Source organism: Mustelus asterias, chromosome 13 (assembly GCF_964213995.1).
Source record: "Mustelus asterias chromosome 13, sMusAst1.hap1.1, whole genome shotgun sequence".
In the NCBI taxonomy this organism is placed as follows: domain Eukaryota; kingdom Metazoa; phylum Chordata; class Chondrichthyes; order Carcharhiniformes; family Triakidae; genus Mustelus; species Mustelus asterias.
Genome location: NC_135813.1, coordinates 54,523,591 through 54,537,514, shown reverse-complemented (window position 1 = coordinate 54,537,514; position 13,924 = coordinate 54,523,591). Strand labels below are relative to the sequence as shown.

General features: G+C 47.4%; 1 protein-coding gene across 1 annotated transcript in view; it reads left to right on the top strand.

Moving 5' to 3' along the window:
- LOC144503115 (glutathione hydrolase 5 proenzyme-like) overlaps positions 1 to 13,924 on the top strand; it is an 81,510-nt gene that overhangs the window by 52,110 nt on the left and 15,476 nt on the right. The gene's annotated exons all lie outside the window — the stretch shown is intronic.

The window sequence follows — 13,924 nt, the reverse complement described above, 5'->3', positions numbered from 1 at the left end:
ATGGGGTTATGGGGATAGGGGCTGGGTGGGGTTATGGTCAGTGCAGACTCGATGGGCTGAATGACCTCCTTCTGCACTGTAGGATTCTAAGTTGGGAGGGAGGAGGTCGAAGAACAAAGAACAAAGAACAGTACAGCACAGGAAACAGGCCCTTCGGCCCTCCAAGCCTGTGCCGCTCCTTGGTCCAACTAGACCAATCGTTTGTATCCCTCCATTCCCAGGCTGCTCATGTGACTATCCAGGTAAGTCTTAAACGATGTCAGCGTGCCTGCCTCCACCACCCTACTTGGCAGCGCATTCCAGGCCCCCACCACCCTCTGTGTAAAAAACGTCCCTCTGATGTCTGAGTTATACTTCGCCCCTCTCAGCTTGAGCCCGTGACCCCTCGTGATCGTCACCTCCGACCTGGGAAAAAGCTTCCCACTGTTCACCCTATCTATACCCTTCATAATCTTGTATACCTCTATTAGATCTCCCCTCATTCTCCGTCTTTCCAAGGAGAACAACCCCAGTCTACCCAATCTCTCCTCATAGCTAAGACCCTCCATACCAGGCAACATCCTGGTAAACCTTCTCTGCACTCTCTCCAATGCCTCCACGTCCTTCTGGTAGTGCGGCGACCAGAACTGGACGCAGTACTCCAAATGTGGCCTAACCAGCGTTCTATACAGCTGCATCATCAGACTCCAGCTTTTATACTCTATACCCCGTCCTATAAAGGCAAGCATACCATATGCCTTCTTCATCACCTTCTCCACCTGTGTTGCCACCTTCAAGGATTTGTGGACTTGCACACCTAGGTCCCTCTGTGTTTCTATACTCCTGATGACTCTGCCATTTATTGTATAACTCCTCCCTACATTATTTCTTCCAAAATGCATCACTTCGCATTTATCCGGATTAAATTCCATCTGCCACCTCTCCGCCCAATTTTCCAGCCTATCTATATTCTGCTGTATTGCCCGACAATGCTCTTCGCTATCCGCAATTCCAGCCATCTTCGTGTCATCCGCAAACTTGCTGATTACTCCAGTTACACCTTCTTCCAAATCATTTATATATATCACAAATAGCAGAGGTCCTAGTACAGAGCCCTGCGGAACACCACTGGTCACAGACCTCCAGCCGGAAAAAGACCCTTCGACCACTACCCTCTGTCTCCTATGGCCAAGCCAGTTCTCCACCCATCGAGCCACTTCTCCTTGTATCCCATGAGCCTTAACCTTCTTAACCAACCTGCCATGTGGGACTTTGTCAAATGCCTTACTGAAATCCATATAGACGACATCCACGGCCCTTCCTTCATCAACCGTTTTTGTCACTTCCTCAAAAAACTCCACCAAATTTGTAAGGCACGACCTCCCTCTTACAAAACCATGCTGTCTGTCACTAATGAGATTGTTCCGTTCTAAATGCACATACATCCTGTCTCTAAGAATCCTCTCCAACAACTTCCCTACCATGGACGTCAAGCTCACCGGCCTATAATTTCCTGGGTTATCCCTGCTACCCTTCTTAAACAACGGGACCACATTCGCTATCCTTCAATCCTCAGGGACCTCACCCGTGTCCAAAGAAGCGACAAAGATTTCCGTCAGAGGCCCAGCAATTTCACCTCTCGTCTCCCTGAGCAGTCGAGGATAGATGCCATCAGGCCCTGGGGCTTTGTCAGTTTTAATGTTCCCTAAAATACCTAACACTTCCTCTCTTGTAATGGAGATTTTCTCTAACGGGTCAACACCTCCCTCCGAGACACTCCCGGTTAACACGCCCCTCTCCTTCGTGAATACCGATGCAAAGTATTCATTTAGGATCTCCCCTATTCCCTTGGGTTCTAAGCATAATTCCCCTCCTTTGTCCCTGAGAGGTCCGATTTTCTCCCTGACAAATCTTTTGTTCCTAGCGTATGAATAGAATGCCTTAGGATTCTCCTTAATCCTGCCTGCCAAGAACATCTCGTGACCTCTTTTTGCCCTTCTAACTCCCCGTTTGAGTTCTTTCCTACTCTCTCTGTATTCCTCCAGAGCTCCATCTGTTTTCAGTTGCCTGGACTTAACGTACGCCTCCCTTTTCATTTTAATCAGATCCTCAATTTCCCTGGTTATCCACGGCTCTCGAATCCTACCTTTCCTATCTTTCCTTTTTACAGGCACATGCCTATCCTGCAGCCTTATCAATAGTTCCTTAAAAGACTCCCACATGCCAGACGCGGACTTACCCTCGAACATCCTCTCCCAATCAACATCCACCAATTCCTGCCTAATCCGGCTATCGTCAGCCTTCCCCCAATTTAGCACCCTGCCCGTAGGACAGCACTCATCCTTGTCCATTACTATCCTAAAGTTAACAGAGTTGTGGTCACTATTTGCCACATGTTCCCCTACCGAAACTTTGACGACCTGACCGGGCTCATTTCCCAGAACTAGGTCCAGTATAGCCCCCTCTCGTGTCGGGCTATCTACATACTGTTCCAAAGAACCTTCCAGTACGCATTTTACAAATTCCTCCCCGTCCGGTCCCCCAGCTCTAAGCACTTTCCAGTCTGTGCCAGGGAAATTAAAGTCCCCCACTACAACAACCCTATGTTTTCTGCACCTATCCAGAATCTCCTGACATATCCTCTCCTCCACTTCCCGTGGGCTGTTGGGTGGTCTGTAGTACACCCCCAGCATAGTGACTGCACCCTTCCTGTTTCTGAGTTCCACCCACAGCGACTCAGTACATGACCCCTCTAAGTTATCTACCCTCTGCACCGCGGTAATATGCTCCTTAACTAATATCGCTACTCCCCCACCTTTTTTAGCCCCTCCTCTGTCTCGCCTAAAACACTTATACCCCGGAATATTCAGCTGCCAGTCCTGTCCTTCTTTTAACCAAGTTTCCGTCACCGCAACCACATCCAAATTCCGCACAAGCATTAAGGCCCTAAGTTTGTCTGTTTTACCCGTTACACTCCTCGCATTGAAGCAGATGCACTCCAGACCTCCAGGCCCAGTCAGGTCCTCCTCCTCCAGAGTGCTCCTCTTCTTAGCTAGCCTTGCCCTGGCCCCCAGCTCGACCCCAGCCTCAGTATTTACTGACCTCCTGTTTTGTTCCCCACCCCCCTGCCACACTAGTTTAAATCCTGCCGAAACACTCTAGCAAAACTCCCAGCCAGGATATTTGCACCTTTCCAGTTAAGGTGTAAGCCATCCTTTCTGTACAGTTGCCATCCTGACTTGAAGATTTCCCAGTTATCTATGAATTTAAAACCCTCCCTCTTGCACCAGTCCTTTAGCCACGCGTTCAACTGTAGAATCTCCCTGTTCCGAGCCTCACTTGCACTAGGCACCGGGAGCAGTCCAGATATTGCTACCCTGGAGGTCTTACTTTTTAGCCTAGCACCCAACTCCCTGAATTTCTCTCGTATATCCCCCCTGCTCTTCCTACCTACATCATTTCCCCCAATGTGTACAATCACATCCGTTTGACTACCTTCCTTTTTAAATATGCTTCCTACCCTCTCGGAGACATCCAGTACCCCGGCACCAGGGAGGCAGACTACCATCCTGGATTCTCGTTCAGTCCCACAGAACCGCCTGTCCGTGCCTCTAACCATTGCGTCCCCCACAACTATCGCTCTCCTAAACCCCTTCTTTCCCTTCTGGACCCCTGAGCCTGTCTCCGTGGAGGCGATCTGGTCCTCGTGGCTTACCCCTGGAGGGTCATCCCCCTCCACAGAATCCAAAACAAGATACCTATTTTGGAGGGGGACAACCACAGGGGATCCCTCCACAGACTGCTCACTCCCTTCCCTTCTCCCATCTGTTGCCGATTCCTTTCTTTTATGGGAGACTGCCACTGGGGTACTTTCTGGCACATCACCCTTCTGACTATTACCCCTCCTAACTGTGACCCATGTGTCTTCCTTCCGAGACCCTGGTGTCACTACCTGACTATAACTTTTATCTATTACTCTCTCATTTTCCCTAACTAAACTGAGTTCATCGAGCCTCAGCTCCAGCTCCCTTACACGATCCTTCAGGAGATGCAGTTCCACACATCTGGCACAGATATGGACTTCCGGGAGGCAAGTAGTCTCCAGGAACTCCCACATCCCACACCGAATGCAGTATACTGGCCTCCCACTCATACCAGCCATGCCCTTTTTAGTTTTTGGGGATAAAACAAAAAGGGGGTGTAACAGAAGAAAAACAAACAAACAACCTTCCTCGCCTTCGCCGAAGCCCTGTGAGCCAAAGCCCTTTTAGCTCTCACTCTGTCCCCTGCTCACTCCACTGCCCGCTAACGACGCTGCCCGCTCAAAGGTGCGGCCTACTTTTAAACCCTCCAAAACCTTCCCAGGCTGCTGCTGGGCCTATTTCCTGTTTAGAAAAAAAACCTCCGATTTTTTTCACTAATTTAACTGAAAAAATAATTAAATAAATTAGTGCACACACAAGCTCCCTTACCCTCAGCCTGCTCCTGTGGAACAATGAGCAAGGTAAGAAAGGAAAGGGAGCAGGTGGTGGGTGTGATGGGAAGGAGGTTGGTGGGTGGTGGAGGGGGTTGGCAGGGCACTGAGAGGGAAGGGTGTTGAGAGGAGGGAGAAGGTTGGCACAGGGAGGAAGATGTGGGTTGAAGTGGGAGTGTGGGGTGTGTTGGAGATTGGGCTGGTGGAAGATGGAAAGGGTGTGAGGAAGGTGGGACTTGTGTGGGATGGGGAGAGGGTGCAGCAGGGGAAGAAGGGTGTGAGAGAGAGAGGAGCAGCGGGGGGGGGGGGGGGGGGGGGGGGGAGGTGGTAAAGGGGAAAGGTTGAGGGGGTGAATGTGATTGAGATCCGTGGGGATGGAAGAGGGTCATGTGAGATATCGGTTAACTTTGTGGTCACCGCTCTTCCAGTCCCTATGCAGGTAGGACATACAGCCCAGAAATAGGCCATTCAGCCTAACCACTTCATACTGATCCTTATGCTCTACTGCAGCTCCTGACATCTAACTCTGTCTGCTTCTTCATTCCTTGTAAATCAGTGGTCCTTAGTTTTGAACTTTCTCACAAGTGGAAAAAGGGAAACATTCTTTCCCTGAAAACCCGAGCAAAATCTGACATCATTTTAAAGAGCTCTGTGAGGTCACCATTCCGCCTTCTCTCTCCAAGAGAAAAGATACGCAGCCTGTTTCTCCGCTGCTGACATGTCTTCTCATGCATGCCTGTTACCACCCTTCTTATTCTTTCCTGACCCTGCCCCTTGATTCTTTTCATAATATATCAACCAGATCTACATACAGCACTGTGTGGACTAACAAAAGTTCGACACAAACTTGGCATAACTTTTTTCCTGTTCGATTCTCCCTTGCTAAAAGTAAAGGAGTGCCTAGTTTGCTATTTTATGGTCTTGTTAATCTGTGTCACTACTTTTAATGATTTGTGTATTTGCATTCCCAGATCCCTTTGTCTTATACCCCATTTCGATTCTTATTTCCTGAATAATCTGCAATTCCGTATTTTTCTGAATGTAATGTCTATGTGTTGAAATTAATTCGACAATTATACACCCATTCTATAAGTTTGCTAATATCTTCATGCAATTTGAGCTCTTCTTGGTATCAACTAATTATCTGTTGCCACCACCCTGTCCCCACCTCCAACACACACAGTTTGGAGTCATCTGCAAATTTAAAGATTAGATTCCAAAGTCTATATCATTAATGTAAACTGTTAATACAGATTGTGGTCCCAGTAACTAATTCTTGTGGAGCACTGCTTCCTACACATTGTAACTTTATATAACTATTCTTTACCCCCTTCCCTCTGACTTGAAGTTAGTTTGCTATCCATTCTGTTGCTTCCTCCATGACAGTGCACTCTCTGACTTCATTCATTAATTTATTATGTGGTAATCTATCCAGATAAATTACATCTATTGTGTTGCCCTTGACTACTCTGTTATGTCTTCAAAAAATTCAACAAGGCTAAATTAATCAAGCAAAACTTTCCCTTTTGAAATCCATAATTATTGGACTATGATTAGCCATCTGCCAGTCTTATTTATAAGATTATTAATGTCACAGTTAACACTGCAATGAAGTTACTGTGAGAATCCCCTAGTTGCCACACTCTGGCGCTTATTCGGGTACACTGAGGGAGAATTTATCACGGCCAATCCACCTAACCAGCACCTCTTTCAGACTGTGGAAAGAAACCGGAGCACCCAGAGGAAACCCACACAGACACGGGGAGAACGTGCAAACTCCACACAGACAGTGACCCAAGCTGGGAATTGAACCCGGGTCCCTGGCACTGTGAGGCAGCAGTGCTCACCACTGTGCCACCCTTCTGGCACTGCACAGATTTCTGCGTCTATGTTCTGAACTGCCTGGTTGGGATTGAAATCTGTTTGCCTGTGGATTGCAAGGAGAACTGACACTGGTATAGTTCAGGAATGTGACTCACTGCCCCTAACTGTCCCCAGCATTGGAAATCTATTGCAGTGTTGGGGAGTATTTTAAACCAACATTCACACAGATGTCAGATTCATTCAAATGTCAAGCAGCCTTTAATCTTACCCAGGTGAGGAGGCAATCTTCACTCGTAAACCAGGAGATTTCCCTAGCCATAGAGTTTCTAAACAGTTTATGTATTATTATAGATACAGATAAAGAAATATATAAATATTTATTATACAGATGCTGCCAGATCTGTTGAGATTTTCCAGCATTTTCTCTTTTGGTTTCAGATTCCAGCATCGGCAGTAATTTGCTTTTATGTTAATTATGTATTATTCTAGTTTCATTACAATCACAGCACAGCTGACACTATCAAAGGCATTGGGAGCTTGAACAATGGCACAGGATAATTACCACATGCCATCCAATTAAGGAATAGAGGAGACCTTGTCCGAGCCAAATGGCCCCAGACAACACCCATTCACCCATGTCACAGAAGAAGAGGAATCTCTGCTTTGGAGTCAGAGACAGCCCAGGGTCCATTGTGTTCAGTTGTGGAAACAACATTTGCACACTAACATGAGGAAATAACACTGGGGTGGGCATGCAGGCTCAGAGTGGGTGCTAAGCACCAATCTTCCAGCCCGATCTCCTTGTGAGAGGTTTTTGTGATGTTGTTCATTGAAACAAAAACATGTGACTCACAAGTCTGTACTTCATAAGCTGAGCATCCGAGAATCATTTTAACCCCATAATTGCTGTGTGGCTCTGAACCACAGAATCCCTACAGTGTCGGAGGCCATTCGGCCCTTAGAAGCTGCACCAACTCTCCAAAGGAGCATCCCACCTAGGTCCAACCCCCCTCCCCAGCCTTTCCCTGTAACCACTCTCATTTACTTGCACACCTTTGGACACTAGGGGGCAATTTATCACGGCCAGTCACATAACCCGCACATCTTTGGACTGTGGGAGGAAACTGGAGCAGCCGGAGGAAACCCATGCAGACACAGGGGCAATGTGCAAACTCCACAGACAGTGATCCGAGGCTGGGAATTGAATCCGGGCCCCTGGCACTGTGAGGAAGCAGTGCTAACCACTGTGCCACGATGCTGCCCCAATTCAGCGGGAAATATTTTCCAGGCAGCTATGATAAATGGATGGATGTCACAATGGTGCAGTGGAGAGTGAGACTGGAGGGTTGGGGGGACCACAAAGCTTTGCTTTGCACTTGAGCAGTGCTGAATTGCTGGGTGGGCCAGTATGCAGGCATCTTGACTGTGCATCACCAATCCAAGCGGTGTGCTGCCCCGAAGGATGATTGTGCCTGGCAGTCCGAGCTAAGCTAAATACACGTAATTACTAACATGGGCAGAGGCGGAGAGTGGGGGACGGGGGAGGTGGGGCGGTTTGGGAGGGGGGCAGGGAAATTTGGAGGAGCGGGGGCTCTCATGCTTTCTCACAATAGCAATGCCAAATCGCATTTATATAATGTGAGTAACATAGTTATATACCCCACGGTGCTGGAGTATTAGGCTGTGTATCTGCTGTATGGAGTATTAGGCTGTGTATCTGCTGTATGAAGTATTAAGCTGTGTATCTGCTGTATGGAGTATTAGGCTGTGTCACTGCTGCATTGAGTATTAGGCTATGTTACTGCTATATTGAGTATTAGGCTGTGTATCTGCTGTGTGGAGTATTAGACTGTGTCACTGCTGCATTGAGTATTAGGCTGTTTCACTGCTGTATGGAGTATTAGGCTGTCATGATGTGGAGAAGCCGGTGTTGGACTGGGGTAAATACAGTAAGAAGTCTCACAACACCAGATTAAAGTCTAACAGGTTTATTTCGTAGCAAAAGTCACTAGCTTTCGGAGTGCTGCTCCTTCATCAGGTAAGTGGGAGTTCTGTTCACAAACAGGGCATATAAAGACACAAACTCAATTTACAAAATAATGGTTGAAATGCGAATCTTTACAGGTAATCAAGTCTGAAAGGTACAGACAATGTGAGTGGAGAGAGCATTAAGCACAGGTTAAAGAGATGTGTATTGTCTCCAGACAGGACAGTTAGTGAGATTTTGCAAGCCCAGGCAAGTCATGGGGGTTACAGATAGTGTGACATGAACCCAAGATCCCGGTTGAGGCTGTCCTCATGTGTGCAGAACTTGGCTATCAGTCTCTGCTCAGCGACTCTGCGTTGTTGTGTGTCGTGAAGGCCGCCTTGGAGAATGCTTACCCAAAGATCAGAGGCCAAATGCCCGTGACCGGTGAAGTGTTCCCCAACAGGAAGAGAACACTCTTGCCTGGTGATTGTCGAGCGGTGTTCATTCATCCGTTGACGTAGCGTCTGCATGGTCTCCCCAATGTACCATGCCTCAGGAATTCCTTTCCTGCAGCGTATCAGGTGGACAACGTTGGCCGAGTTGCAAGAGTAGGTACCGTGTACCTGGTGGATGGTGTTCTCACGTGAGATGATGGCATCCGTGTCGATGATCCGGCACGTCTTGCAGAGGTTGCTGTGGCAGGGTTGTGTGGTGTCGTGGTCACTGTTCTCCTGTAGGCTGGGTAGTTTGCTGCGGACAATGGTCTGTTTGAGGTTGTGCAGTTGTTTGAAGGCAAGTGGGGGTGTGGGGATGGCCTTGGCGAGATGTTCGCCTTCATCAATTACATGTTGAAGGCTCCGGAGAAGATGTCGTAGCTTCTCCGCTCCGGGGAAGTACTGGACAACGAAGGGTGCTCTGTCCACCGTGTCCCATGTTTGTGGCGCTCGACTCATCGATCGACAGTTCCGATGCGCCACAGCGAAAAGCCGCACCGACCTCCTCAGAAGACAAACACAGGATGTCCCAAGGCATGGTACATTGGGGAGACCATGCAGACGCTACAACAATGGGTGAATGAACACCGCTCGACAATCACCAGGCAAGACTGTTCTCTTCCTGTTGGGGAACACTTCACCGGTCACGGGCATTCGGCCTCTGATCTTCAGGTAAGCGTTCTCCAAGGCGGCCTTCACCACACACGGCAATGCAGAGTCGCTGATCAGAGACTGATAGCCAAGTTCCGCACACATGAGGACGGCCTCAACCGGGATCTTGGGTTCATGTCACACTATCTGTAGTGGTTATCAATACGGTTTTGTGAAAGGTAGGTCGAGCCTCACAAACCTTATTGAGTTCTTTGAGAAGGTGACCAAAGAGGTGGATGAGGGTAAAGCAGTTGATGTGGTGTATATGGATTTCAGTAAAGCATTTGATAAGGTTCCCCATGGTAGGCTATTGCAGAAAATACGGAGGCATGGGATTGAGGGTGATTTTGAGGTTTGGATTAGAAATTGGCTAGCTGTAAGAAGACAGATGGGAAATATTCATCCTGGAGTTCAGTTACTAATGGTGTACCACAAGGATCTGTTTTGGGACACTGCTGTTTGTCATTTTTATAAATGCCCTGGATGAGGTCGTAGAAGGCTGGGTTAGTAAATTTGCGGATGACACTAAAGTCAGTGGAGTTGTGGACAGTGCGGAAGGATGTTGCAGGTTATAGAGGGACATAGATAAGCTGCAGAGCTGGGCTGAGAGGTGGCAAATGGAGTTTAATGCGGAAAAGTGTGAGGTGATTCACTTTGGAAGGAGTAACAAGAATACAGACTACTGGGCTAATGGTAAGATACTTGGTAGTGTGGATGAGCAGAGAGATCTCGGTGTCCATGTGCATAGATCCCTGAAAGTTGGCACCCAGGTTGATAGGATTGTTAAGAAGGCGTACGGTGTGTTAGCTTTTATTGGTAGAGGCATTGAGTTTCGGAGCCATGATGTCATGTTGCAGCTGTACATAACTCTGATGCGGCCACACTTGGAGTATTGCGTACAGTTCTGGTCGCCGCATTATAGGAAGGATGTGGAAGCCTTGGAAAGGTTGCAGAGGAGATTTACCAGGATGTTGCCTGGTATGGTGAGAAAGTGTTATGAGGAAAGGCTGAGTGACTTGAGGCTGTTTTCGTTAGAGAGAAGAAGGTTAAGAGGTGACTTAATAGAGGCATACAAGATGATCAGAGGATTAGACAGGGTGGACCGTGAGAGCCTTTTTCCTCGGATGGTGATGGCTAGCACGAGGGGGCATAGCTTTAAATTGAGGGGTGATAGATATAGGTCAGATGTCAGAGGTAGGTTCTTTACTCAGAGAGTAGTAAGGGTGTGGAATGCCCTGTCTGCAGCAGTAGTGGACTCGTCAACATTAAGGGCATTTAAAGGATCATTGGATAAACATATGGATGATATTGGAACAGTGTAGGTTAGATGGGCTTTAGATTGGTTTCACAGGTCGGCGCAACATCGAGGGCCGAAGGGCCTGTACTGCGCTGTTATGTTCTATGTAACCTCCACGACTTGCCTGGGCTTGCAAAATCTCACTAACTGTCCTGTCTGGAGACAATACACATCTCTTGAACCTGTGCTTAACGCTCTCTCCACTCACACTGTCTGTGCCTTTTAGACTTGATTACCTGTAAAGATTCGCATTCCAATCATTATTTTGTAAATTGAGTTTGTGTCTTTATATGCCCTGTTTGTGAACAGAACCACTTACCTGACGAAGGAGCAGCGCTCCGAAAGCTAGTGGCTTTTGCTACCAAATAAACCTGTTGGACTTTAACCTGGTGTTGTGAGACTTCTTACTGTATTAGGCTATGTCAGTGCTGTATTGAGTATTAGGCTGTGTATCTGCTGTATTGAGTATTACGCTGTGTATCTTCTGTATGGAGTATTACATTGTGTCAGTGCTGTACTGAATATTAGGCTGTGTCACTCCTTGTACTGAGTATTTGGCTGTGTGTCTTTTGTATGGAGTGTTCGGCTGTGTATCTGCCCTATGGAGTATTAGGCTGTTTCACTGCTGTATTGAGAATTAGGCTGTGTATCTTGCTGTATTGAATATTAGGCTGTGTATCTGCTGTACCGAGTATTAGGCTGTGAAACTGTTATATTGTGTATTAGGCTGTATATCTGCTGTATGTAGTATTAGGCTGTGTATCTGTTGTAGGCAATATTAGGCTGTGACACTGCTGTATGGAGTATTAAGCTGTGTCACTGCTGTATGGAGTATTTGGCTGTGTCACTGCTGTCACAGAATCCCTACAGTGCAGAAGGAGGCCATTCGGCCCATCGAATCTGCACCAACCACAATCCCACCCAGGCCCTACCCCCATATCCCTACATATTTTACCCGCTAATCCCTCTAACCTACTCATCTCAGGACACTAAGGGGCAATTTTAGCATAGCCAATCAACCTAACCCGCACATCTTTGGACTGTGGGAGGAAACTGGAGCACCCGGAGGAAACCCACGCAGACATGAGGAGAATGTGCAAACTCCACACAGACAGTGACCCGAGCCGGAATCAAACCCAGGTCCCTGGAGCTGTGAAGCAGCAGTGCTAACCACTGTGCTACCGTGCCGCCTTTCTGGAATATTAGGCTGGGTCATTGCTGTATTCAGTATTAGGCTGTGTCAGTACTATATAGAACATAGAACAGTACAGCACAGTACAGGTCCTTCGGCCCTCGATGTTGTGCCGAGCTTTGTCCGAAACCAAGATCAAACTATCCCACTCCCTATCATCCTGGTGTGCTCCATGTGCCTATCCAATAACTGCTTGAAAGTTCCTAAAGTGTCCGACTCCACTATCAAAGCAGGCAGTCTATTCCACACCCCAACCACTCTCTGCGTAAAGAACCTTCCTCGGACATCCTTCCTGTATCTCCCACCATGAACCTTATAGTTATGCCCCCTAGTAATAGCTACATCCACCCAAGGAAATAGTCTCTGAACGTCCACTCTATCTATCCCCCTCATCATCTTATAAACGTCTATTAAGTCACCTCTCATCCTCCTCTGCTCTAAAGAGAAAAGCCCTAGCTCCCTCAACATTTCCTCATAAGACCTACCCTCCAAACCAGGCAGCATCCTGGTAAATCTCCTCTGCACTCTCTCCAATGCTTCCACGTATGGAGCATTAGGCTGTGAATCTGCTGTATTGGGTATTAGGCTGTGTATCTGTTGTCGGGAGAATTAGGCTGTGTGTCTGCTGTATTGAGTATTAGGCTGTGTATCTGTTGTCGGGAGTATTAGGCTGTGTGTCTGCTGTATTGAGTATTAGGCTGTGTATCTGTTGTCGGGAGTATTAGGCTGTGTGTCTGCTGTATTGAGTATTAGGCTGTGTATCTGTTGTCGGGAGTATTAGGCTGTGTGTCTGCTGTATTGAGTATTAGGCTGTGGTGTCTGCTGTATTGAGTATTAGGCCTGTGTATCTGTTTGTCCGGAGTAATAGGCTGTGTGTCTGCCTGTATTGAGTTTTAGGCTGTGTATCTGTTGTCGGAATTAGCTGTGTGTCTGCTGTATTGAGTATTAGGCTGTGTATCTGTTGTCGGAGTATTAGGCTGTGTGTCTGCTGTATTGAGTATTAGGCTGTGTATCTGTTGTCTGGGAGTATTAGGCTGTGTATCTGTTGTCGGGAGTATTAGGCTGTGTATCTGTTGTCGGGAGTATTAGGCTGTGTATCTGTTGTCGGGAGTATTAGGCTGTGTGTCTGCTGTATTGGGTATTAGGCTGTGTGTCTGCTGTATTGAGTATTAGGCTGTGTATCTGTTGTCGGGAGTCTTAGGCTGTGTGTCTGCTGTATTGAGTATTAGGCTGTGTATCTGTTGTCGGGAGTATTAGGCTGTGTATCTGTTGTCGGGAGTATTAGGCTGTGTATCTGTTGTCGGGAGTATTAGGCTGTGTGTCTGCTGTATTGAGTATTAGGCTGTGTATCTGTTGTCGGGAGTATTAGGCTGTGTGTCTGCTGTATTGAGTATTAGGCTGTGTATCTGTTGTCGGGAGTATTAGGCTGTGTGTCTGCTGTATTGAGTATTAGGCTGTGTATCTGTTGTCAGGAGTATAAGGCTGTGTGTCTGCTGTATTGAGTATTAGGCTGTGTATCTGTTGTCGGGAGTATTAGGCTGTGTATCTGTTGTCGGGAGTATTAGGCTGTGTATCTGTTGTCGGGAGTATTAGGCTGTGTATCTGTTGTCGGGAGTATTAGGCTGTGTATCTGTTGTCGGGAGTATTAGGCTGTGTATCTGTTGTCGGGAGTATTAGGCTGTGTGTCTGCTGTATTGAGTATTAGCCTGTGTCACTGCTGTATGGAGTATTAGGCTGTGTATTAGGCTGTGTGTCTGCTGTATTGAGTATTAGGCTGTGTGTCTGCTGTATGGGGTATTAGGCTGTGTATTAGCCTGTGTCACTGCTGTATTGAGTATTAGGCTGTGTGTCTGCTGTATGGGGTATTAGGCTGTGTATCTGCTGCATTGAGTATTAGGCTGTGTGTCTGCTGTATGGGGTATTAGGCTGTGTATCTGCTGCATTGAGTATTAGGCTGTGTGTCTGCTGTATGGGGTATTAGGCTGTGTATCTGCTGCATTGAGTATTAGGCTGTGTGTCTGCTGCATTGAGTATTAGGCTGTGT